The sequence below is a fragment of the Arachis hypogaea genome, chromosome 4, assembly GCF_003086295.3.
Source record: "Arachis hypogaea cultivar Tifrunner chromosome 4, arahy.Tifrunner.gnm2.J5K5, whole genome shotgun sequence".
Taxonomy (NCBI): Eukaryota; Viridiplantae; Streptophyta; class Magnoliopsida; order Fabales; family Fabaceae; genus Arachis; species Arachis hypogaea.
In genome coordinates this window covers 71,888,453-71,901,139 of record NC_092039.1, presented here as the reverse complement: position 1 = coordinate 71,901,139, position 12,687 = coordinate 71,888,453, and positions in this window count along the sequence as shown.

The window sequence follows — 12,687 nt, the reverse complement described above, 5'->3', positions numbered from 1 at the left end:
TGAGTCTGCATTCAAGTTCAATTTCTGTAGGATTCCTTTCATGTCTTTAATTTTCCATTTATAATTTCTACAAACTTTACTTTTCCTATTTGATTTATCTTCAAAGCATATTTTAATTTTTTTTGTCAGATTTACATTCGAAGTCTTCTTTACTTATTTGCTCAATTTACATTTCAGTATCTTTAAGTTTTATGTCAAAAGCCCTTTGATCAATCGAAGGCATTTTAATTACTTTCTTTAAAATTCAATGCAAAACATTTCAATTTCCAGCCAAGTTTTTTCTTCCGAAATCTTTATTTTACGCTTTTCAGCCCTTTACACTTTTCGAACTCAATTTCCTTTTTAATGTCCATCTAATTCAAGGACCTTTGATGCACCTTTAGAAAAAACTGGTACCTGCAAAAGAGGAGTAGGTTTCGCTTCCAGACCATTAGAATCGAACCACCATCAATTTGCTAAAAATTGACAAAACAAATTGGCACGGCCGGTGGGACAGTTTTAAATTGAAGTATGTCAAAAGATTTTTTGGTGTCATTTGGTGTATGCAATTGAGAAGTGGAAGGATTATTTACATGGCTAATGAAGTATCAAATGTGAACGGTGGTTCGTCTACCAATGATAGCATACCAGTAACTGTGCAATCTTCTGATGTTAGTTCATGTTTGGAAGGTTTGGTTGTAAGTGAAAATACGGTGGTTACTAGCGTACAAACTGGAACTATCGGACGTAATATTCATCCACGTGGTAATTTACCACCAGTCCAGCCTCCAGTGACTGCTGGTTGGCCTCCTTATGGTCTTCCTCTTGCTTATATTTCACCAGTGAGTGGTTTTGTTTCTCCTGTTTGTTTTGGGAGTGCAAATGGAGTAAATAATTCTCAAAACCCACAACAGCATTCTGAATTCTCTCGTGATTATAATGTGGGCTCTACATCGAATGCTTCTAATTCCATGGTGGTATTTCGACAACATGTAGAGGAAAGTAATCATGATTTAGTCAACTTATTGACCCAACAAATGACTACAATTCTAAATCCTATGATGGCTGTTCACGAATCGAAATTCAAACATCTTGCAAGGCAAGTTGAATGAATTACTCGAATCATTGATTACGATGAAGGTGAAAGACATGATGCCAGAGGGAATATTGAGGGATTCAAAAATATATTTCAAAATGAAAACAATATTTTAAACAGAGAGAATCCTCAGATAATTCTCCGTGGTCAAAATGCAGATGATGTTCTAGCTCGATTACGTGCTAATCATGGTGGTAAACATTATCAAGTCACAAGAATTGTGGAAGAAGTACTCAATCGAGTTGGTTTGAACGTTTATTTTATGAACCGGCCCCATTTTGTGTCTGCTATCCCTCAAGTTGTTCAAATGGCTGAAGTGCCAAGAGGGGTGAAAAATCCAAAAATAGTTACAAAATTTGTAGGAAAAGTTGGAGAGTCGACTACTGAACACGTTGCTCGATATTTGGTCAAGATTGGAAATTTAGCCAACGATGAGAATTTGAAAATGAAGTTTTTTCCTTCTTCATGTAACACCCTAACTATAAAAATGTCACGCTTTCGGCTGCGCCACTCTGATAGCTCGAGCATTATTACGACGAATCTTAAAATATTTAATACTAAAATATGAGCCTGTTTGAAACCTACACAGAATTTTTCAAAACATACATCTATACTTAAAATGAAAATAACAATACTTACAAAGAATATATATATATATATATATACATATTATAAACTTACAAGCATTACATAATCAAATTTCTATCCCTCTGATAAAAACTTGTACAGATAAAGGTTAGGGAAAAAGTGACTAATACAATATAAAACATCGTTTGAAAAGAAAAGAAATAAAATAGGCTCTTCCGAGCTTCGTCGTCCATAACCTGAAAAGAAAAGACCTGTAGGGGAGTGAGAACATCGTCCTCACTGGTTCTCACTGTGAGGTTAGAGAATTACTATAATAGAATACGTGAAATAAAATTGTTTTTGAAATACAGTGATTAATAGCCGCCTTATGCATCTTTTCAAAACCAAAGATTTAATATTCAAAATCCGAAATCCTTTTTGAAAGAGAAACCTGTTAATTTCTCAAAAATCTAAAAGTCTTTTTAAAAGTTATTCCTAGACAGCATGAATGACCAAGCTGTTCCAAGCATATGTTCATTAAGTCTATGCTGAACTAGTTTAGTTTTTCATACTTTTTTAAACCAAATACTCAAATCAAACACAGCCTTCGGCCCATCTTATAATTTACCACAGCCCTAGGCCCAAACAAATCAATCCATAGCCAATTCACCACAAATTCAACCAATTTCAGTCACAAACACAAGTAGAAGGTTCAAGCACAATCAAGCAGTTACATCAATGTGAGCAATTAACAATTAAACATAATTATTCACATAGGCAACCAATTACAATATGCACACCTAAACAATGTCATATAGATGCATATGATGAATGCCTGCCCTATGGCTGATGAGTCTCATCTGTTAGTTGTCAAGCCAACCCGACAAGTCCGAATGCTAAACCCTGGACTATCTCCCGACACGCATCCCAAAGAGTCTATGCATAGATTTTTCTCATATATATAAAACTGCTCAATGGGGTCAACATTTCCGGGAATTTATAAGTGCCCGGTCACACTTACGTTGTAGGGTCAACAGAGTATCGAGTTTTTACCTAGAACACGTGGTGGCAAGCCATGATACTTTACCCAAAGAAACTCCTATCTCAGATTAAAGAAGTGCAAAGGCCTCATATTCATTTATTCATCATTATTTCCGCACTTCATTAACAATTCATATCAAATCAATCATCATTCAAGCCACAAGTCACTTTTTCAAGCCCACAAGTCACTTTTCCTCAAAAGTAAATTCCCTTTTTAAAACAAGGTCACCCTCCATAACATCTTTCCAAAACCATGCCAAATTGAAAATTTCTTCTAAAAGATTCAAATTATTCATCCTAAATCAGGATTTGGTAATAGAGTCTCAAGACTTTAGGGGAGAACAACCTAGCTCATTTTCTCAAATTCATTTAAAATCTTTAAAATCTTCACTTCTTGATTTGAGTAATAAAAATAGAATTTAAGTCAAACGGAGTCGTGTAATCAATTACTCCAACCACATTCTCAAAACCATTTCTTTTACTTAAACCAAAACCAAATCCAATGCCATGATAAAAATCTGGAGAGTTACCAACGGCTCGGAGATGATTTTAATGATGTTAAACTAGAATTCGAAGAATACTTTAAACTTTTTCTAAAATTTCAAAAAATGAGATTTGTTAATCGAAATCCAAGTTCTTTCAAAATCTCTAAACTCCTCCAAATGAAATCTTTAAGTCAAAGCTAAAAACATAAATCCTCTTCAACTTTAAAACATCTTAAAACATAAGAGTCTTCTAAATGTCTTACATCCAAAAATATAATAATTTTCTTAAGAAACAAAGTTAAATCATAGTTCTCTTTTTAATAATTCATTTCGAAACACAATTCATCACCCTTGTAAATAGTTCAAGTAAAACAGTATAAGTTTTAAACTCATGACTTTCCAAATAACACTTCAAATAAAGTCTCGGATTTCATAGGAATTTTGGCAGCAGCTCTCCTAAAACTTGGACTCTACCACCCTTTCCGGGTCCCGACCAAACCATTCTACAACACTTTTTAACGACGTCAAAACCAAATCAGTTCAAAATCAAGCTGAATCCAAAAGTGCATACCATTTTCATATTTCAAGAAAACCAAATCAACCTCCAACGGATTAAACTCGATTTCAAAACTTTAGAAGAAATAACTTTAAAGAAACACTTTAAAAGCAGTCTATTTTACAAAACCAAACAATAATCCAATCAAACAAGCATGCATAGGACTTATACAATCACTAAAATGCATTTCTCACATGAATATCCATATATAGAAACTCCAAAATATAAAGTTTAGTTTTCTGAAAAAGGCCCCTACCTCGACACGTTGAAACCACAACCCAAATGCCTCAAAGAATTCCTTTTGTCTCGACCTAAAATCAACGACAACATCAAATCACAGCCCCGCACTCTTTCGCAACAACATAAACAACTTTAAAACACAACATGCAGCCTCGGTTACTAACTTCTAATACATCAATATCGCAATACTTTATTACACGGAATAGAACACTAACGCGGGGGTTTTCGAAACATAAAATACTTACTGTAATACGAGAATGAAGCAGCGGCGGTCTCTGAACTAGTTTGGCGGCAGCCCCGGCAGCCACCTCAAGTGGTAGCGGCGACTGGACTCTAGCGACGACGACTAAATCTAACATGCAATGATTGTAACATTTTCGAAAACTCAAAAGAAACAAAATCCCATACTTAAAACCTTACCAGCAGTGCTCTTTTGGCGACGGCAGCAGGTCTCAGGCAGCAGAGATGACTTGGAGCTCCGGCGATTTGGATCTCTACGAAGGTGACCAAGGAACAGAACATGACGGCGATGGCACAGCTGACGGCAAGGGCTTCACGGACAGCGACGCAACTGCTTCTCTTTGTGCTTCTGGAGGCAGCTCATGGACGGACCGGCAATCCGCAGCCTCCTCTCCTTCATGTGTCTCTCTTCCATGCGTGATCTCCTTGGCGAAGGCACAAATAGTGATGCGACAGCAGCTGTGGTGTGGCGGCGGTCTAGAGCGACGTGGCAGTGGTGTGACGACTCCCCCTTCCATGGTGCTCTCCCTCTCTCTTGGATCCCCCTTCTTTTTTTTCTTTTCTTTCCAGCTGATACTGTTCTTGTATTTTTGTGTGTGATGAGTGTGTGTGTTGAGTGTATGTGTGTATCCGTGAGTGAGGGGGAAGGGTGGGGTACCATGTGTGTGTTAGTGTGGGTAAGGGTAAGTGTAGTGGGTTAGGATTTAGGGTGGTTTAGAAAATTTTAATAAAAATATGGATAACGATGTAATTTTATAAAATAAATGAAAAATAAAATAATAATTAAAAATCAAATTAGATTTAAAGTATTCATCTTAAAAGTACTGTTTAAATTACTAAACCTGTAAATTATTTTTATTTAAATACTAATCTAATAAAAATTGGAGATAAGTAATTTAATTTTTCTTTATTTATAAAATAAAGTTAAAAATATAAAAATTAAGACATATAAAATAGTCATTATTTTAAATTATAAAAATTCTGAATTATAGATAAGAATTTATCCAGTTTATATATAAAGTCTCAAAAATATAATCTTAAGTAATTATAATAAATCATAAATAATTTATTAACAACTTTTCAAAATTCAAGGTCATATAGTGTCTCGGCTCACTGTCATAGAGATCCATGTCGAAGATTTTGAAATTCTTAGGAACTTTAGTCCACATGATCTCTTTTACGAACGGGTCTTCTCTCCCGAGGGGGCTCCCTTCCTGGTCTGTTCTGGTTTTTCGCCTTTGGAGGTCGGCCTCTAATTGCAAGAGCTTTTCTTCCAGTTCCCTCCGACATCGCACCTCCTTTCGTAGCTCCTGTTCCACTTCCTTTTAATGCTCGGCTTCATGTTCGAGTTGTTCTAGTTGCTCTCATTGATCGTAAACGAAGGGTCTTCCTATGTCGGTGGATGGACCTCTGATTGGATTCATTTTGGCTGGGGATTTCTTGAAGTCCCTTCCCTATGAGGAACATGCGTGCATTGGTGGTGGAAAGTATGATAGCATGGTCTTCTGGTTGGGGCTCAGGCTCAGATTCAGATGATGCATGCCCCGTCTTCGTACTGGTGGTCCATCATTGTTAAAGGATGAATCCCATATCCCCGACAATGGCGCCAATATTTCGAGAATTACCTGAAACATTGATTTGGGCCTAAACATGAGGTCCAAGCCACTTAGTATGGTAGTATCCAACTTGTTGATGTCGAGGTGCTGCCTATCCGAGTTCCTCATGAGTAGGTGAAGGTGGTACCTACAAGAGACTCCGATGCTTAAGTTAGCAAGGGCTTTAGGTAGGTTTTTAGTAGAATAGATCGTAAATAATATCTGAGGGATGTCAATGTATTTATAATAGATGTGATAACCACCTTTGTTGTGGTAAATTAGGGGCACGGAATTGAACTCTGCACAACTGAACCGGTAAGTGCACTGGGTCGTCCAAGTAATACCTCAGGTGTGTGAGGGTCGAATCCCATGAGAATTGTCGGATTGAGCAAGCAATTGCAACCTTGTAAATCTTAGTCAGGTGATTAGAAAAGATGGTTGTTTGTTTGAAAGCATAAATGAAATAATAAAGAATGAAATACCAGATTGATGTGGAAACAGTGATAAGGATTCAGTTAAGACTTTGGAGATGCTTTTTCTTTTCGGATTAACTTTTCTTATTGTCTACTTCAATAACGAATGATTCATTCGATGGCAGCCATAAGTGATTAACTCATGTCTTCTCATCAAGTTAATCTCTTCTAAACCATAGCAATCTACCATATTCGAGTAACTTATGTCCTCTCATCAAGTTAACTCATGGCTTCTCACTACAGCCGAAGATGAAGCTTTAAGCAATCCACTCCCCTTCACGATCCTACTCAAAATGTCACAGACAAGGTCGAATCTTCTGGATCAAAGAATGCTGCTTTTCTGACTCTAGGCTTAGCAACACAAAGACCTCAGTAACCCACAGTCAATGGGATTTCATGTCATGTATCCAAAGTTGCCCAGGAACTCTCTTGGAATCCACAATACATCCTCTAGCTTTATTTCAATGCTATCCGGGTCAGGACTTGCATGAAACCCATGTAAAATAAGGATGAATGTCACGGTTCACCCCCAATTCATTAAGATTGAAGAATGAGCATAAGAGAATAGAATTAGACATATTGAAATAGAAATAGTAATATTATTAATCCATGAGAATCAGCAGAGCTCCTAACCCTAACTTAAGAGGTTTAGTTGCTCATGTTTTACAGTAAGAAACAGAGAAATAGTGTCTGTACTTCTCCCCTCTTGGGAGACATGATCCTTAGAATGAAGGAAGTCTCTTATTTAAAGTAAAATACTAGACCTAAAAGATGTTACTAATAATTAAAAATTACAAAAATGTGATAAATTAAGCTAAAGGGTACAAAAATCCACTTCTGGGCCCACTTGTTGAGTGTTTGGGCTAAGGTTGGGGTGAATTCACATGCTTGAACTCCTCTTGGGGTGTTGGACACCAGGCTTGCTCCCTTCTGGGCATTCAGCACTTTCATGAGTGCCTTGAACTACAGCTTGTTCATTTTCTGCCAGCTCTTTTCCCTGCCTCTTACTATTCCGAGGCTGGGTGTTCAGGGTGCTCCTTAATTGAAGAGCTTGGCACTCTTCTCTTATCTGTTCAGACAAGTGCTATTTAGCTTGGTTCAATCGTGCTTCCATATTCTTGTTAAAGGCCCGGGTCTTCTACACTTTTTCTTGCAAGCTTAGCACTTGTTATGTGAGAAAGTGGAGCTGCTGGGTTAATGATTCACTTTATTTCAGAGGGTTAGATTCAGTGGCCACTGTCTTGACCTCTCCTTCATTGAAGTCTCACCAGATGAGTATAAATGCTGGTTGTTGGCGACTGTCTCAATGGGTTCTTGAACTTCTTCAATTGTCTTTTTCATGTGTATTGAACCACCAGTAGAATGGTCTAAGGACATCTTAGCCATATCTGTGAGTCTGTAATAGAAGATGTCTAACTTTACCCATTCTGAAAATATTTTAGTAGGGCATTTCCATAGCATCATCATGTACCTCCCCCAAGCATCGTAAAGAGATTCATTATCTTCTTGTTTGAAACCTTGAATGTCCATTCTTAGCTAGGTTAGCTTCTTTAGGGGAAAGTATTGATTCAAAACTTTTCCACCGGCTTATTCCATGTGTTCAAGCTTGATTTGGGTTGAGTATCCAACCACCTCTTTTCTTGACCTTTTATAGCAAATGGAAAGAGCAATAGCCTGTAGACATCCTGGTCTACTCCGCTAGTTCTTACTGTGTCAGCTATTTACAAGAATTCAGCAAGAAATTTTGTGGGCTCCTCTTGTGGAAGTCCTTGAAATTGGCAGTTTTGCTGCACTAGAGTGATTAACTGTGGGTTGAGCTCAAAATGAGCTACTCCAATAGGAGGTATACTAATGCTGCTTCTATAGAAGTTAGGAGTGGGGGCTATATAAGACCCCAAGGTTCCTCTTGGTTATGCCTCTCCCTCTAGATCCATAGTACACTCTTCCTGTTCCTGCATACACAGGCAAGAGACAAAGAAAAGTAGGAGTCTCTATGTTAGAGTATAAAAAGCTCCTAGTGAGATACATAAAAAGAAACAAGAAATAAAATTATAATACTTTTTTTGAAATTTCAAAAATAACAAAAAATGGAAAAAAATTAATTAGAAATTTCAAAAATTAAAAGAAAAAGTTAATTAAATATTTTTGAAATTCAAAATTGAAAGAAAGAAAGACCAATAAAATACCAAACATAAAATTAAAACAAGATAAAGCAAACAATTAATTAAAAAGATTTGAAAATAAGATAAAAGATTTGATTTTGAAAATTTGAAATTTAAAAAGAAAGAGTCAATCAAAGATTTGAAAAATTAAATTTGGAAAGAAAAAGTCAAACAAGATAAGATAATATTATTAAGACAGAAGATTTGATTTTGAAAAGAGAAAAGAAATATTTTTTTTCGAAAATAAAGAGAGAATTAGGTGAAGGAATTTCGAAAAGGATGAGAGAGAAATAAGGTACAAGATTTTCGAGAAAGAAGAAAGAGAAAGTAGTTAGGAGGTTTTGAAAAAGAGGAAAGAGAAAAGAATTAAAGAGACACGAAACTTTTAAAATTAAAATAAGATAAAACAAGTAACTAACTAACTAACAAGATTTGGAAATAGAATAAAAGATTTGATTTTGAAAATTTGAAATTAAAAAGAGAATGTCAAAAGAAGATCTTGAAATTTAAATTTGGGAAGGAAAAGTCAAACACAGACCAGGAAAGATAAGATTTGAAAGATTTGAAAAGATTTGATTTTAAAATTTGAAAATTGAATTTTAAAAATTTTGAATTTTGAAAATTTTGAATTTTGAAATCTTGAAGTTTGAAAATTGAACTTGAATTAAGATAAGATAAGAATTTAAAATTTGAATTTTAAAATTTGAATTTAAAATAAGATAAGATAAAATTTTGAATTTTAAAGAAAAAGGTAAGACAAATATTTGAAAAGTTAACAAGAAAGTTTAAAATTTGAATTTTGAATTTTTGAATTTTGAAAAAATTAAACAAACAAACACTAAAAGACACTAAACCTAAAAATTTAGAAATCAATTGACTAGGATTTCAAAAATTTGGAAAGAAAAACACAAAAGGACACCAAACTTAAAAATTTTAAGATCAAACAAAAGAAAATAACAAGGACAGTTCGAATACTATGAAGAATACTCAAGCAAGATTTTCAAAAAACTAAAGGAAAGAAAAACTAAGAAACACCCAAAGGACACCAAACTTAAAGATTTTAAAATGAAACAAGAAAAAATATCAAGAAAATTTCAAACATCAAGAAGGAAAACAAGAATAATTCCGAACATTCAAAGAAAAAGATGAACATAAAAAGGGACACCAAACTTAAAAACTGACACAAGACTCAAACAAAAGAAAAGAAAAAGATGATTAAAGATAAAAAGTTTTTGAAAAGTTTTTAAAAAAGAAAAATAAGAAACACAATTAAGATAGCAATAAAACCTTAAAAATTACCTAATCTAAGCAACAAGATAGTCCGATAGTTTGTCAATCTCGAACAATCCCCGGCAACGGCACCAAAAACTTGGTGCGCAGAATTGAACTCTGCACAATTGAACTGGCAAGTGCACTGGGTCATCCAAGTAATACCTCAGGTGAGTGAGGGTCGAATCCCATGAGGATTGTTAGATTGAGCAGGCAATGGCTACCTTGTAAATCTTAGTCAAGCAATTAGAAAAGATGGTTGTTTGTTTGAAAGCATAAATGAAATAATAAAGAACGAAATACCAGATTAATGTGGAAACAGTGATAAGTATTCAGTTAAGGCTTTGGAGATGCTTTTTCTTTTCGGATGAACTTTTCTTACTGTCTACTTCAATAACAAATGATTCATTCAATGGCAACCGTAAGTGATTAACTCATGTCCTCTCATCAAGTTAATCTCTTCTAAACCATAACAATCCACCATATTCGAGTAACTCATGTTCTCTAATCAAGTTGACTCATGGCTTCTCACTACAGCCGAAGATGAAGCTTCAAGCAATCTACGCCCCTTCACAATCCTAACCAAAACACCAAACACAAGGTCGGATCTTCCGGATTAGAGAATACCGCTTTTCTGACTCTAGCCTTAGCGCCACAGAGACCTCAATAACCCACGGTCAACGAGATTTCATGTCACGTATTCAAAGTTGCCCAGGTACTTTCTTTGAATCCACAATACATCATCTAGCTTTAGTTAAATGCTATCCGGGTCAGGACTCATGTAGAACAAGGATGAATGTCACAGTTCACCCCCAATTCATTAAGATTGAAGAACGAGAATGCATAAGAGAATAGAATCATACATATTGAAATAGAAACAGTAATATTATTAATCCATGAGAATCAGTAGAGCTCCTAACCCTAGCTTAGTAGGTTTAGTTGCTCATGCTTTACAGTAATAACCAGAGAAATAGTGTCTGTGCTTCTCCCCTCCTGGGAGGCATGATCCTCAGGATGAAGAAAGTCTCTTATTTAAAGTAAAATACTAGACCTAAAAGATGTTACTAATAATTAAAAATTACAAAAATATGATAAACTAAGATAAAAGGTGCGAAAATATACTTTTGGGCCAACGTGGTGAGTGTTTGGGCTGAGTTTAAGGTGAATTCACATTCTTGGACTCCTCTTGGGGTGTTGGACGCCAGGCTTGCTCCCTTTTGGGAGTCCAAATTCCATTTTGATCCTTCTGGGACGTCCAAACTCCAGGCAAGGGGTCAGTTGGGCGTTCAACGCCTGTTTTGGGCCATCATTTCTAAAGATAAGTATGAACTATTATACATTGATGGAAAGTCCTAGATGTTAGGTTTCAATGCCATTTAGAGAGCATCATTTGAACCTCTGTAGCTCCAGATATGCTCGTTTGAATGCACAGAGGTCAGAATCTGACAGCATCTGCAGTCCTTCCTCTGTCTCTGAATCAGACTTTTCCAAAACTTTCTAGATTTACCCAAAAATCACCTAAAATCATAGAAAAACCACAAAACTCAAAGTAGCATCCAAAAAGTGATTTTTGTACTAAAACCTACTAAAACATAATAAAACTTAATCAAATGTACTAAAAACACTAAGGAAACAATGCCAAAATGTGTATAAAATATCTGCTCATCATAGTTCCATCTTTATTGAAGGATAACCATTCCCTTTTATCTTGGTCAGGTAGAGCTCGGTTCCTTTACGGCGTGTCCGAGCTCCTTAAAGAAGTCGGGTACGTGTTGGAGATCCCCCTTTCGGGTTAGATCTCTTATCTTTATTGGGCCTGGCTCTTTTGTTTGGGTCAAGGTATGAACATATATATATATATACACACACACATACATATTTTTTTGTCTTTTTAGAGGTCGTAATACCTCACCACCCCCGATTTACGACTTAAATGTAAAATTCTGTGTGGTAGAGTGTTATAGTTAGGACTTGTAGATTAAGATCAATTATGCATATTTAACTTTCTCCCGACATTTGGGGATGACAAAATGGGATTAACTCTTCTTAACTGCCATGTCTGTGCTCAATGACTTGGATAAAAAACCTTAACTCTCAATCTTTACCAAGATGCCTTTCAGCACTTAAATTTTCTAGTTTTTTCTTAAATTTCTTGTTATTTAATTTCTTGTCAATTATATTGCTTTTAAAACCTTTTTTTTCATAGCTAATGATACGCACACCTCTGATGCAGGTCATTTGTTGGTTGGAAACTATACTTGCGACAAAATTCTTTTTGAGATATTTTAAACCGACGTTTGGCTTGCCATCAATGATTATGTCATATAACTTTATTTTAATTATTTATATACACTACTAGAAAACTAGTTATTACAGATGGATATTTCCAATGGATTTTATCCCACGGAAATACAGACGGAATTTCAGAGGAATTTTTTGTCGAAAAATAATAAAAATGAATTAGCATAAATTATAGATGGAAAAGAGAATCCATCGATAATTCTGTTGGAGAAATTAATTTTTTTCGTAGAAAATTATTACAGACAAAAAATCTGTCCATAATTAAATAGACAAAAACGCTACGTTTTATTAAATTATTACAGATGAAAAATCCGTCCGTAATTTAAAATTTTCCGTCGGAAAATATATTGAAATTAGGGTTGTCACCGATAGCTCCTCCGTTCAATTACGATCCTTCTACTTCTCTACACTCATCTCCTCTAAATGCTCCATCAGGCGGCGCCTCTCAGCCTTGCACCACCATCACACCGAACCTCCATTGTATTGAACCTTTGTCGCATCGAAGCTCCGTCACACCCCTTCCCGGATCTTCTCCCTTTGTTGCTCGCGTCTTTCCTTTCAAACCCTAACCTGCAATCTGCTAATTTAGCCAAAGTTTGGAGGTTAGATTTTCAATTTCATGCAATTAATTCCTCTTTTACCAATAGATCTTCTCCGTCACGCGCTCTTTGTTCCTTCTCCTC